The sequence below is a fragment of the Cydia splendana genome, chromosome 8 (genome assembly GCF_910591565.1).
Source record: "Cydia splendana chromosome 8, ilCydSple1.2, whole genome shotgun sequence".
Lineage (NCBI taxonomy): Eukaryota > Metazoa > Arthropoda > Insecta > Lepidoptera > Tortricidae > Cydia > Cydia splendana.
In genome coordinates this window covers 1,462,463-1,478,499 of record NC_085967.1, presented here as the reverse complement: position 1 = coordinate 1,478,499, position 16,037 = coordinate 1,462,463, and the positions used below count along the sequence as shown (strand labels likewise).

The following is a 16,037-nucleotide window of genomic DNA, read 5'->3' as shown; positions in this document are numbered from 1 at the left end:
GATTTCAATTGGACCGTTCCGGTAAATTAAGTTTAAATTAGGAAATGGTGAACACAGTAAAATTTAAAATTACACGAAAAAAAAGAATTGAATTTAAATACATTGAGTGTGAGAGGCTGTTTCTTTAGGGACATATACTATGTCCAAGTGTCAGAGAGGCTAGGTGTCTTGTCCATTGTAAATTAGTACGAATGTAATGATTCCCTGATGTCAGAAAGTCCAGATGTAACAAAACATTCAATTTATCTCATTAAAAGTAGTTAATGGACAGAAACACATTTTATTAGCAGTCTTTATTATTTACTTATCAAGTTGTCACTGGCATTGTGTCTAGACACTCGCACCGATAAACAAGGCAATTCGTTATGTATATAGTAGAAGGATAGTAATTTTCTGACTAAAATGTTGTGTTTGTATTGTACCTACACTACACCTACAGTCGCACTCTTTTGTATGATCGTATCTTGACAAGAAACTGAGTGGACACTTTTCAGTGACGCTAAAAAACTATTTTAGAAATGGTCCTGATTCTTATACAACATACAAGATACACGGTATGCGCCGACAAATCACCCAGTAATAATTCTGATCGCCATATCACATTTAATGTATTGTTTAGGATGAATTATACCTCGCGTTTGGGAGTTGGTCCCTATATTAAAAGTTGTTTAGTACAACCAACATCCTACTTGTCACAAGGTAAAAAAAACTTCCTTACCCTAAAAATGTTAGGGTTCTGCTAATATCAATACGTAATATATTTATAAATTTTACAATCCAATCGCGATACGTCATTAGATTCGTATAAACCCGGCTTGTTGATAAAACGCAGAACAGTACATTTTATTGTTTCAACGACATTGGTTTTTCTCGTGATCTTTTTCTGTGGTTACGCTCCGTAAATTTATTGATAGAAGGTTAACTACGTACTACTGTTGCTGAACGTTCGTATTCTGAATTCCTTTGGTGTTTCTTAACTGTGTGTTTAATTAAAATTTAAAATAATCTAATTCGTTTAAAATATGAAATTAATTACAATGCGCGTGACACTTAACGCAAACGCGTACGTCACGTCACGCTCGCTATCGAATGAAATACTCGTATACTCAATACTCAATGACTGACTGTATGAAAGCAACTAATAGGAAGAATAGTTTAGTCTTGACGACCGGTCTGGTCTAGTGGATAGTGACCCTGTCTGCTAAGCCGATGGTCCTGGGTTCGAATCCCAGTAAGGGCATTTATTTGTGTGATGAACACTAATATTTGTTCCTGAGTCATGGTTGTTTTCTATGTATATAAGTATGTATTTATCTATACAAGTATGTATATCGTCGCCTAGCACCCATAGTATAAGCTTTGCTTAGTTTGGGGCTAGGTTTGATCTGTGTAAGATGTCCCCTAATATTTATTTATTTATTTATTTATTTTATTTATTTATAGGTTCCTAGTGTTTCGTTCTACTATAGTATAATCAAGTCTAGATCTTTCTCAGAATTCACGGAATTCCTAGCTTCGCTTTGTAACAATCACGTTGTCAATGGAGCAAGAAATCATTGTCTGGCATTGTCCACTTATAATTATGGGTTGCCGTCAATCGTGGAATAAAAACTTCAATTTGCAACTAATTGAACTTTGTACTATTTTAATTGTATGTCTGTGAATGGATTCTTTTGAAAGTCAGTCAGTCATTTCGAATCTTATGAACTCGTGTTGGCGATGGAGTATTCCCACGGATATAGGAATCTGGTCCTTTCTTTCAATGAGCCCTTTTTAAGCTGTTTTACACCTTATCTTTGGATACTGACTTGGCGTTGGCTCTCCTACGTTTCCTCACGTTTTGGTCAATGTCGGATCCAACCACCAACATTAAAATAATACCTTATGCTTGAATGTACTACGGCTTTGTTCACTGGCATGCTTTATTTAAAAATGTATATGCATTCTATAAAAATATACCGTAAAATGGGGTGAGTTGGCGCAAAACTGACATTCAAACCTCGATAACATTTTATTTTTACATATGCAAACTGAATGGTGTATATAATGTATATAAGTGTTCCGGACGTTTGTATTTTAGTTTTTATTTTATTTTGGGTAGTTCCATTTCATAACTTTGACGATAAACAGGAAAACCCACCTCACCCCGTAGTCCCTCGTATTTGGGATGAGTTGGGTTTTCATACAAAGGTGATTTTGGAAGATTGTTGGATCGTTTTTTTTTTATTATGAGTATTACTATAGCTCCATTTTAAATTGGAATACATTATTTTTGTAGCAGTAGCCTTAAAAACCCATCTCACCCCCCTTTCAATCCTTCTCTCCCCATTCATAACCCAACTCTCCCCGCGAACCCTACTCACCCCATTTTACGGTATTAAATAAAGAAAAAACTAATAAAATTTCTTCCAACTGTGCATAAAACCGTTAACAGGTTTTACAGGTTTATACATATTATGTATTAAGATTGTCAGGACAAAATATCTAATAAGCATCTGTTCATAGACTGTAGAAAAATAAGTAGCGTGCTATCGTATTTCCGAGCTTTCACTTCCTGGAGCGATAACAAATATTATACTTAGGTAACAATCATAACAATGCAAAATAATTTGGTGTGAACATGTTTTTAATAATATACGTAAAATAAAACTTAGTTTCCCAGGCTGGTTCACACGTTACGTTTATTAGGAAATATACTTCCTGTTGGTACTACAATATTGTGTTTTCTCATAACTTCGTTGATATATAATACGAAGACAATAAGCCACTGGTTATTTACCTTCGTGTATGAAAACTTACTTCTTGAAATGTTTTCATATTTACCATCAGGAGTAGTATTTAAAAAGAACCGAGCGACCACGGCTTAGGGGCTATTCATAAATTACGTAATTTCAAATTAGGGGGGGGGGGTCTGGACATCGGATGATGGTAGCATGAAGTAGGAGGAAATGGGGTCATTTGAAGCATGATTTTTGGATGATTATAGGGGGGGGGGGGTCCAAAATCGTCAAAAATCGATGACGTAATTTATGGACAGCCCCTTAGAGATTTTTGAAGTGAAAACTTCTTTAGCGGCGCTGAGCACTTTTTGTGAAGGGGAAAAGTTAAACTCGCGAGAGCGTAAGACATAAGACGTGACGTCACGTGTGACGGAGACTGTTACAAAGTCATTGAGTTTTTCTTTTTTGATTTAAATGCCATCTAGTGAGTTTCCCTCAAACTGGTACTAATATAACTCTAGTACTCACAGTGATGTGCTTAGGGGTTTCAAGTAATGCGACGAAATAACGCTAGATGGCGTTAACCTCAATTATATTACATAGTGCTGCAGACATTTTGTCATTGAGTTTTCACTTCTGCCGGCACTCGCGGAGTGCAACCCGTTGTTTTTTTTTAATTTAATTAATTTTAAATTTAAGTGTTTTTATTATGTTTTACCTATCGTTGTATTTATAAATAAAAGCAAAAGGATAAATTAGATCTGCTCTACTTCTGTTCCCCAGGGGATTATTTTATTTATACATATTAGCAAAATTTAAGTCTGGCGGTTCAAAGGCCGCGAGCGTTCTAGGTTCCATTCCAGAGAAGGATAGCTTTGGAGAGATATTTTATATTTATTACTTAGTTTTAGTTTTAGGTGTTGTGTCAGTATTGTTTAAAAATATTTACCTGTCATATTAATTGATTGTAAATGAATAAATTACAGTAAAAATTAATGATAGCATATAATTGAGATATTGCTCGTAAATATTTGTGTTGATTAGAAAATACACTAGTACATCGATATGCATGTCCGTGTGATAAGAATAGATCATAGGCGCCAACGCCGACTTTTATTTATGTTGGCGCGAATCGTAACCTCCGATCGAATGATACAAAACAACGGAGTACCTAAGCTTTATTTGAATATCTATGCTTAATTGAAAAAAGGTATGAAAACAACGTCGGTATTGTTGAAGGATTAAAAGAGCCTCTGAATGAAATGAAAGTGTGCTCGTATTCACGGGGAAATGCGTCATGTGTAGCAAACCTGATGTGATGACGTGCGACTTTAAGCAATTTTATATAAGTTTTATGCAATTAGGTAAAAATATCAGCTTATAGATGTTTGCATGTACAGTGTCTAAAGCAATTAAATAGTTTTAAAACTTAACTGTACTTACTGTATTACGTGGCTAAGATGTTAAATATTTAACGAATTTAAATTTTATTCATATTCGCTCACACGCGGCTTTTAGAAAACACTTGAAACGTATTTGAGTCAACACTCTTACACTCTACCTCTGTCATAAGAGCACTTGAGAAAACCTAAGATATACCTACTCGTAATTTATCTTTATTGAAGCCACAAGACTTCTACGATAAGTGTATTGTGTTGAAGTTCTATTGGCATTATCGTAAGAAATATAATTACTACGAAACAAATCATAATAAGATTAGGTAATAAGTGTGTAATAATTAATAGGCCAGTGGGCGACGGAAGCTTTTAAGAGATTTCATATTATAAGTACTAGAGAAGATTCGACCCATACTGCCGTGACTCGGGTGGCCGCGTGGTGGAGGCATCTGCTGCGAATGCAGAGGACGCTTGTTCAATCCCAGCCCAGGGCTGGGCAGGGCAGAGCCCAGGCTCTGGAGACCTTTGTAACTTTTTCTTTCGTAGGTCTATGACATCTATTTCAGTTTAGAAACCTGCTTAAATCTTGTGAATCTTCATTTGATTTAAATGCTGCAGTAACTATTTACAAATCAATTGCGTTTATCGTTTATAATATTTGCGTTTAAAGAATCACAGATCCACTGTATGGGTTTTTTCAATACGTATTTTTGTCTGCAAATGTACGCATGAATATCAATATCATTATTCGTCTAACCAACTAGCTTTTTAATATAGGTAATTATGAAAATAATCCGCGAAAGCTGTTTGCGAGAGATAATTTTATTTTCAATTAAATACCAAACGGGCCACCCAAGAAAATCAATGGCGTGTTTAATTTTTATACCAAACGGATACGCGTGGGCACCACGCCAATAAGGTAAAAAACACGATACTAAGACGTTTAGCGGGATTTTATTGACATTTTAGCAAGAACCAGACTCGAAGGGAGCTTTGATTGAAAATGGGGCTGGCGCATGTATTTCGCTTTAACTACATGAAAATGACTCGAGTTTAAACTATTGCGAGACATATGTGTTTTTAGTTACTCACACGACATGTTTCGGAGAGCCTAGGTCTCCATTATCAAGCACTAACAGTGCATGAGGGAGTAAACTTACATTGCTACATCAAAATGATATCTAAATGATGTCAGTCGCCCGTGCGACTCGCTCCCGTCAATACATTGTCATGTATAGTCTGACAAAAAAAAATTAAATAAAAAGTGGCAATATTGTAGTGGCGTCCCGTTTTCTATAGATTGATTTGAAAGGGATGACACTACAGTATTTCCACTTTTTAATTTCTACTCTTTTTTGTCGGTCTAAACGGACAATACGAGCGCCATTGACATGATTTTTATGTCACAATGTAAGTTCGAATCGGCCTCTTACATGCTTAATTAATTTCCACAATGAAATTCCAACGAATTCCTAAGACAAAGTAAAAGCAAATGCATATTCATGTACACGCGTGACTGGTTTAAAAGCAAAAAGTGTATGCTCCGTCAATACTTAGAGAGACAGTCATTATGAACGTTGTAATTATACGTGATATATTGAATCACCCGACAAACTATCTTCTCGAAATTCCACTCGGTGGAAATATGTCTGAAGATATTTCATTAGAAAAATAAAATAAAATTTATAAATAAAGAGTGACGTAAGAACTGAATTTCAATGAATACTTTATTTATATATTTAGGCCCTTATTCATAAAACTTTACGGGCCTGATTTAGTTAGATTATGTTTTATCCCTTTCTTACAAATACATAAGTCAAAATGACAGATAAGGACAAACGATTATTAGCTAATTGAGGTTTGTAGCGCGTTTATGAATTTATAAGGGGGTTAGTGTCTGAAAGCCGAGATTCAGGAAAACAAACATCGGATAATGATTTATATAGGGAAAAACGTACACTGTAGAGACCCATGTAATAACGAGTTTCAATCCTATATTAAAATATTAAGTATGTTACTAAAACTTAATAGGTGGTATGGTATGATGATCAATCAAAATGGAACAGTACAGGAAAATCAGAAACTGAAATAGGTGTTGCTATATTAAACTAAAATATAACTATAGATGTTGTTACCAATAGGAATGATGACACATGTTGAATTTTATAACAAAATCTAGTGAAATAGAACTGAACAATTTATCACAATAAATTAGGCACTTAAAAATATCCATATACAATATGTATACGAATCGCTTCTGGATGAGATTAGCTCAGGACCGGGACAAATGGCGTACTAGAAGAGAGGCCTATTCTCAGCAGTGGGCTATAAAGGGTTGATATGATGATGATGATATATTTTTAAGTGTCAAGTAAGCAACATTTTTGTCAAAGTCGAGTGCTGATCATGGGTTCCACGAGAAATTGACGGAACTCATCAAATCTTATAAGCATTCTTATAGCGATTTTTTTTTCATCTAAAAACAAATCATTTGCATATATTTTGGTGAAATGGAACTGCTGAACCATAATTAATGAATTAGCATAAACAGACGCAACCATACGTCAGTTATTTATTTTTATGCTGATAAATAGAATAAGTTTATATTCTCTCTTATCAGTTTGTTATCAGAATTAATTTTACGGTCGACGTCACTAAGAAAACAATCCGTTTCCGGTGAAACCTAAAGAATTATAATGTTGTATTTAGCATGACACATGTTTAAAAAAAATTACCTAATAGGAGAAAGGAAATTAATTACTACTGAATATTTTGTCATGTCGTAAACATGTTTTTATTTGTGTTATAATTGCATAAATGAAAACTGTTTCCAATAAAAAGTGCCTTAATACTTCATAGAAATAACTTGACAACATACTTTGAAATGTCATCATTTTATAGTCTTCATTAACAGTTCAGGACGGCTACCGTGAAAATCGAAAATCGTCAATTGCGGGCATTTTTCTCTGTCACTCTAATTACGCCTTCATTGGAGTAAAAGAGAAAGATCCCCGCATTTTGCGAATTTCTGTTTTCGCGGTAGCCCCTCAGTTCAGACCACCAAATGACAGGTACTACAAGGTACCTGCCAAAAAGATACAAAAATAAAATATAAAAAATACCCAGACCCAGACCACTTTCTAAATATGTGCCTATAATACTTAAAGATTGGTCCAGCGATCTACGAGAAATGGAATAAAAAAATACATTAAAAAACATCGATTCCGAATTCCCGACGTAATGATAACTTTCTACAAAATTTAAAAGTCGGCTAAAAACTTGGCACAGCAATCCAATGGAAAATCTTATCCAAAACGGATCTTTATATTTAACATAAACAAGGAAGGTCACCGTTAATAGTACCTACTTCCTTCCTAAATTTAATTAATTAGCAATTGTTTCCCACATCTAAAGAGAGTACAGTCATTCGCAGTTATATAACTTAAGAGGATAGTGGATGGCCGCTTCTCCATACAAACCTAGTCCCCATTTCCCTCTCTGGATTAACCGTATGGAAAATATTTTACACAACTTGATGTAGGTATATTAAGCATAGCCAATTATTTTATTGCATGGAATTTGTTTTTCCCTCTGAAGTCCTAACTCTTATAGGTAATAAAAATAATAAAAAAGTATATTTCGTCTCAAAAGTTTGCCGACCCCTGCACTAAGTCTAAGTACCTAGTTATTGCTTTGAACTGTGCCTACATATTGTCAAGCCTCACGGCCACGCGAGGAAATTAAGATTTTTTACCGTGATTAACTAACCGCGACTGCTAAGTATACTCCGTTTTCATTTTTAAACAAAGTTGACCAACAGAGATGACCATTGTTCACAAAGATGTTTATTATTAAGTTTCTGGAAGGGTTTCGTCGAATTATCTGATAGGTTTATATACGCATGCGTATAATTTGACGCATTTTCCAATGTTATTCGTAAAAACTAGAAAAAGCATTAGGTACTAATGAGATGGTTATTTTGACATCATTGAAAGTTTTTGGTGTTCAAAAGAACACATCAGTATTTCTAAAATCGTGTAATTCTTTACATGCCGTAGGTATACCTAATATTTAACTATTATTCTATCGTTTTTAATTCGGTGCGTGCTAACCCTTCTCGCCCCAATTCGACACGCATTCAAGCTATAAAACAATTAAACCCATACCGTATGAGTCGCCAGGGTAGTCATGATATTTTACCCAATGAAATCAACCTTACGGCTCACTGTAGCAGCACAGAAGGTGGTAAACAAGCGTATAGGTCTCGCCATTTAGAGAGCGACAGCATGCAAAAGGTAATTTTTTTTATCGAGAAATTAATGCAGTTATGCAGTCGACTGCAGCACTATTTCAGCACGACATTAAAAGATAGTGTCGACTGCATTACTGCCGAAAATGTCAAAATCGATGTTGATGCCCATATTTTTGACTCTTCCTGCAGTATTGCAGTCGACACTTCGACAGTAACATCGCGCTGCAATACTGCAGCAGTAATGATGGTGCAGTTTTAATCCAAACGTCACCTTAAAATGGGACAGTCGAATTTTCATTAAGTGCATATAGTACAATACCCGCGGAATATAAAAACAAGAAATTGGACTGTATTCTATTACATCCAATGTATACCTAAATATTAAATTACATAAAAAAAATATACAGTGGTTCTACTAAACTAAATTAATAACTAGCTTAAATCTAAAATAAGCCCTTAAGGCAAAACAAGAAAAAAATTGTATACATGCAATAATATACGTGTTTTTTTTTTTTTGTTTCGACGGGAACCCTAACAAAGCTGGCCATTTAACAAATGAGTGTTCGTAATGGGCTGGGCGCGCTCAGGGCCACTGGATTTATTACAATTTACCAAATCTAATGAATCCTCTTTAAAATTACATTACCGTGGTCTTTAGCACGATACATTTGACTCGTATACGAATGCGGTGGAGTTCACAAACATCTTTACGAGCTAACGTTCCAAAAATATATTTACACGCCTCTAAAGACACTGACATAAGAGCGGTACGAGTAAAATATAGCGTGCTAAAGACCACAGAAATGTAATTTTAAAGAAGATTCATTAGTTTTGGTGAATTTGAGAAATTGGGATGTATTTATTGCTCTACAGCCCGACACGACACAACAGATTAAGTATGGACTAATTAGGCCATGGATGGAAAGTACCAATTCTATAATATTATTATATATATTTCCATAATAGCAACATATAGCCTCCTGAGACCCAGAAGCAATGGTTTTGTTTTTGACAGGGATCGGATACCGGTATTTTTTGTATTGGAACGAAAACGGTATTTTTCCGTTCTTTGTTAATTATTTAATTTCTAATTGGGCAATCTAATTATACGAAGTCTTAGGTCGTTACCTAAAAACACGACTGAGTCCTACATTTTGAGTTTAAAATAATCCGAAAAATATGGTTATTCTTAAGTTTTTGCAAAAAACCGATTCCGATCCCTGGTTTTTGAATCTGGAACCATTAGTTAAACAATAAAAGTTCAGAATAGTTTGTGGAACATGTACAAAATGTTGTACGCAGGGTCCCAGGAGGCTAGAGCTCATCTATACATCAAACATCAACATCAAACATCAACATTTATTCAGCAAATAGGCCACAAGGGCACTTTTACACGTCATCATTGAATTTACATATAAGCAAAAATAATAACATCAACAATTTTATAAAATAAAACTAACAATTCAATCTAACGTATTACAATTACTAAGAGATGTATATGGTCTCTTAATGTCGAATTACATAAAAAATACAGATACAAAACACAAAAAAAAATCTATAATATTTAGAGGTGTAAATGTCTCTAGGTGTCAGAACTATAAGATTATATAGTTTATCAAGTTATCCTTAGAGATGTATAGGGTCTCCAAGAGTCAATATCCTGTATAATTAATACATTCATTAAGAGAAAAGAAACATACGAGAGCAGAATGAGGCGTCTCACTGTAATTAATTAATAAAAATAAAGTTACTAAGTATAATAGCTTGTGTTAGCTTAAACAGACCAGTCTCCACAAACAGCACCCGTTCACGAGTATGACGCGTATCTCAGCCATCGCCTCCCTCAACCTTCATTCGGGAAAGTGGCGACCCGATCAACGACGCCACCGTAAGTAAAGACTTTTAAGCGAGCATGACATGTTCAAGCTTCCGGCCTATAATAATATTAAAATAGTAATAACATGTAACAGTAAGACACGGCATTTTGTGCTCGTATGTTACATAAAAAGACAGTATAGCTTCACATAATTACTAGCCTAAGTTGACTTAGAGATGTAAAGGTCTCTAAGTGTCAGAAACATTAAAAATATAGGTATGTACAATCAAAAATAAAAATAAAATAAATAAATAAATACTTAGAGATGTATAAGGTCTCCAAGTGTCCAAAACTAAAATTAAATTAAACAATTTAATCAAGCGAGAACATCATTGTCTCATGTGTCAATTCTACTGGACACTAGCATATTTAATTCACAATGTAAAAAAAAACAATATTTATTTAGCTCTTATTATACTAATGAAATTAAGCTACCTGCTTAAAGGCATCTCTATCGTTTATAAAATCATTTACAGTGTAGTACGCCCTACTTAACAAGGAGCGCTTAATGTGCGACTTAAATTTGTGAAGTGGTAAATTCACTACATCAGTGGGGACTTTGTTATAAAAACGTGTACAGTTCCCGACGAAAGACGTACTAACCTTACGGAGGCGGTGGGCGGGCACAGCAAGCTTATGTTTGTTTCTAGTGTTATAGTTATGGATATCACTGTTAACCTTGAATTCGTGGATGTTTTTCCGAACATACATAATATTCTCTAGTATGTATTGAGATGCAACGGTAAGAATGTTAACTTCTTTGAATTTCTCTCTTAGGGATACTCGAGCGCCCAGTCCATAGATGGAACGTACAGCTCGTTTTTGCAGCACAAATATTGTCTGAATATCTGCCGCTTTTCCCCACAACAGAATTCCATAAGACATAACACTATGGAAGTAACTAAAGTATACCAGCCTGGCCGTCTCTACGTTTGTTAGCTGTTTGATTCTCCTCACTGCATAGGCTGCTGAACTAAGTTTTCCGGCTAGAGTGCCTATATGTGCATGCCATTGCAGTTTGGAGTCTAGAGTGACTCCCAGGAAAACAGTTCGATCCTCAAATTCCAGCGTATCATCTTTTATTTTAATCTTGCTGTTATTTACCTGCTTGACGTTAGGTAGCGTAAACTTGATGCATTTGGTTTTCTTGGCGTTCAAAAGCAAATTGTTTGCCGTAAACCAGTTTACTATGGTTGATAGCGCGTCATTAATGCTCTCGAAGCTATTTTCCTTTCTGTCCACTTTAAATATAAGGGAAGTGTCATCTGCAAATAACACTATATCATGTCTATCTTGCACAACTTTTGGTAAGTCATTAATGTATACCAAAAACAGGAAGGGACCAAGAATTGAACCTTGAGGCACTCCGAGGGCTACCGGGGACCCCGCCGATTGAGTTCCATTAATAACTACTCGCTGAGTTCTATCCTAAAGGTACGATGAGACCAGGTCAAGGGCACTAGCTTTTATCCCATAGCGGCTTAATTTTCTCTTTAAATTTTCGTGATCAACGCAATCAAATGCCTTTGACAGATCACAGAAAATTCCAACAGCATCTTGACCTTTTTCCCAGGCATCAAAGATGTGTTTTAGAAGTACCGCACCGGCGTCAGTAGTTGATCGACCTTTGGTGAAACCAAATTGATTGCTATCAAGCAGTTTGTTTCTGTTGAAATGTGACAATAGTTGAATTAGAATAAGTTTCTCGAACACTTTGCTTAATGCCGGTAGTATTGAAATCGGTCTAAAGTTCGTGGGATCTGTTCTTGTTCCTGATTTAAACAGAGGGATAATTTTGCTATGTTTCATAATATCTGGATAAATTCCAGCATCAATGCATCTGTTGAAAATCTCAGCTAAGTATGGTGTAATTGACTCAATAATGGAATCTAATACTTTGACAGACAGGCCCCAAAGATCTTCTGTTTTCTTTAAATTTAAAGACCTAAAAGTCTTAAGAACTATATTCGGAGAGATATACGAAAATTTGAAGATTTCTGTACATTCTGCCACATTTGTCTTCAAAATTTCTTATTCTTATTATTATATTCCCAGCTACTCTGTTTTCATTTTCACACAATAATTCACAATTATAATGGTAATGGGCTAATTAAACCTGCTACGGGTCATGCTCTAACGGTCATAAGTTCCGTCTTCAAACATTAATCGAAAAAGAGTAGGATTTAGTTCGATATCGGTGTTACTTAAGTCCTTTTGTGTTTGGAAAAGGCTTGTGAACTTTTACGCGGGTAATTATGGGAACGTAACGTGGAAGCTCACAAACAAATGAGCATAAACAAAATACTGTTATTCATAAATATAGTTGTGTTAGTTTATATTCTTTGTATTCGTTTTAAATACACATAGGGTAACTAAAGCTAAAGTAAAGTATAAGCGTATAAGGTTCCAATAACTGGCCAGCCTTCAATAACGAGCCACCTTATATGTACTAAAATGAATTCTGTTTATAGGTGAATAGAATTTATTTTTAGTTTAGGGTGGCCAGTTACTAACATGTGGCCAGTTACTGGCGAATTACCCTACGACTGATCGGGTGCCCTGGGCTCTATAAATAAATGAATGTTTGGGGACAATTGTTGTTAGATTAATGTTTTAAAATTCATACCTACATCTACATAGTGATGAAAACACAAATACGAGTATGCCCTTACCGGGATCCGAACCCCCGGCTCCCGGAACTCGGGGCTTCGATAAACCTATTTGATGGCCACTGTACAGTCACCTGCAATAATATGTTACACAACGAAGGCCGCATAAGTAGCTGACACGAACGACACGATCTTGTTTGTAGAGCTACAAGAGCGTGTTAATAATTTTTGCGGCCTTCGAAGAGTAACATATTATTGCAGGTGACTGTACCTACATCTATGTATTCTATAGTATTTTTCAAACAGCATGGGTACGGTGATGGGTTGACACAACGGGACAGAGAGCGATTGGAGGCCTTTGAAATGTGGTGTTGGCGGAGGATGCTAAGGATTAGCTGGACAGAAAGAAAGACGAAAGAAGAGGTCCTGAGCATGGTAGGAGAGAAGAGATGCCTGTTAGACACAGTAGCTAACAAAAGGGGCAAGATGGTTGGCCACCTGATACGACACGACAGATTCTTTTTAAACATCCTGGAGGGCAAGATTGAGGGGAAAAGACGCAGAGGAAGGCCCAGGCTCACATATCTCAGCCAAATAAAAGATAGAGTTTCTGTCGTGTCATACGAGGGAGTTAAAAGGCTGGCACAGCAAAAAGAAAAGTGGCGATTACTCCACCGACAGGAGCATAGCTCTTAAATACTGATGATGATGGGTACGGTGACAGTATTACGCAAAATAGTATTGATATGGCATCTGTCACCATACCCACGCTGTTTGATAAAGAATACATTATTATGTCAGGTACAGATACTTAGCCGATCCCTATCGAAAATCAGAATAATGCTAAGATGACGAACTCCTTTGAGTTCGTAAACATAGGTTTTCCACCGCGATTTGTTCAGATTGTTCCCCTCTAATTAACTCCCTAGTGTTAACAAACAAGCTAAATAACCATTTGATAACGATAAGGTTTATTGCAGACACGTCACGGCTACGTGGGCAATCGCGAACGTAGATATAGGTAGCGGCTGGGCGTCAATATTTTCGAAATGATTATTTATTTATTAGGTACTATACTGGGTCAAGCAGATCTTGTCATATATTTGATTATTGATGAGGAAATGGATATTCCGATGTATGTACTTCTTTTTTGTTATGTTTTTTTTTGACATTTAGATTTTATTTTAGAAATTCTGGACTAGTATTTTTTTACAATTTTTTTTATGTTTGACGATCCTTTTGTGAAATTCTTAGTGTTAAATTTGATCTGTATAATAATCCAATGTTATTATGGCATAATATTAACATCAATAAATTGCTCTGATAATTAGATTAAGATAATATGTACTAACTATTCGTAAGTGCTTGTTCCTAGGCCTACATGAATAAAGTATATTTTGACTTTGACTTTGAATAGAACTCGGCTTCCTCCCGCTTACCTAATTTTACTTATCCTCGTGAACGATGTGATGTTACTTGTTACTCCTCAAACGATAAAACTTCTCGAACGCAGAAAGCGTCAAGAGCGTCAACTTTCGGCACGCGGTGCTGTACAAAGTTGCCGATATCTGGCTCCGTCGAACAGAAATACAGTACCTATACTCCTATATTACATTTCGGCCAAAAATAAGAAACTTGTTTGTCTTCCTGATTTAAGTACAAGGGGGTGCCCGAGCCTCCCGACTGCCCAATGGTCCCCTATACTTCCCCTAATTGACGCTACCTTTAAACATAACAAAACTTACAATACATTGCTTCTTAGAATAAACTTTAAAGTGTAAAAAAATCGCACAAATTTTGGTCAGTTAATTTTCGGAGTACAAAGCCTATAGTTTAATTGTATTGCTCCTGTTACAGGGCCCACCCGGTATATCGTCGTCTAGTACCCACAGTTTTGTACTCATTTTGTACTAACTTAAAATTAATTTACCATAATTTGTTATGGTCGATTGACCAGTATTTATTTATATTCCATAGGGTAGGCAATTTTTTCTCAATTTAGGTATTGGTCTAATAGTAAAAGTAGTTCATTTCTTAAAGTATATTTCAAGAACGAACATATTTTACCGTCATGCGGCGAGCGTGATGGGCTCCTTTGCATCTGGAGAGGCGCCTGGCGTATTTTGTGAATAGTTTTTGTGCTTGTAGTTAGTTTAGAGTTTGGTTTAAATTTAGGCTAAGATTTTTGTAATAGTTAAGTAGGTAATATTAGATTTTAGATTATGTATCGCTGTTCGTTTTATCTTGTTAAGTAAGTAAGTTATATTTTTTTATACAATAAGTAATTCATAAAGTGGTTTCATTTTACTACACTTTAAATTATTTAATCAAGTATATTGAGGGTCTTAGAAAGCATTATAATTTTATTAGACACAATCCTCTGAAAATAGTTATAACAGGTTATTTCTTTATTTAAGAAACAAACAGTCGTTTTTACAAACAAGATTACAAAAAAATAGTTTAAATGTAGCTTACCGTAAATTTCACTGCCGATAAATCACACATGTGAACACTCCTTAAACCATTAAAAAACACAATACATTCCCAAAACTTAACACCGGATCACACAGCTACACTTTGCGAAAACTTTTAAATATCGAAATTCGTTATTTATTTTCTCGCCAAGCGCAATATATGCGACGTGCGCTCAAGACGGCGCGTACCACAAACTAGGTATTAAACTTTTTGCGCGGGAACATAAGCCGGCCGAAAGCGGCAGCACATACAGCCAAGAAGTTTGTAAAATATAGCGAACGTTTTCACTAGGTTGTGTAATAATGCGTAAGATTACTTGATTTGTTAACACAGGCATTGTTTTGTTTGATTAGAAGCTGTTATTAATGTCGTGTTAACATTAACGTGATGTCAAAATATTTGTGGTGGTGTAGTGAACACAAAACGCTTATTAAGAGTTACACGAACCCACCGCCATAAAGCCGCTCCCATAATACATACGATGGAAGTTACGCTTTCAGTTTAAAACGACATGCTCAAATTAAATGAAACTTGACATGAACATTTACGTAATATCCATGTCTGGAACTAGCTTTCGTTGCTATAATTTGTTATACAAAGAAAATAGAGTGAGTAGGGATTTTGTAAGTAAGTTGGTATGTAAAAGTTATATTCGCTCTAATTTCTTTGTAGAGACCAAGCCAAGTTGACAGCGATTTTGATAGCCCA

The 16,037-nt window shown here is 35.4% G+C and overlaps 1 protein-coding gene across 2 annotated transcripts in view; it reads right to left on the bottom strand.

Moving 5' to 3' along the window:
• Positions 1–15,485, bottom strand: part of LOC134792616 (adhesion G-protein coupled receptor G6-like) — a 43,354-nt gene extending 27,869 nt beyond the window's left edge. Inside the window, exon 1 of one of the 2 annotated variants that reach the window (XM_063763860.1) lies at positions 15,330–15,485. The gene's annotated coding sequence lies outside the window, so the exon portion shown is untranslated. The remainder of the gene's footprint in view (positions 1–15,329) is intronic. The other variant, XM_063763858.1, reaches the window with a different exon arrangement.
• Between the last annotated feature and the right edge of the window lie 552 nt (positions 15,486–16,037).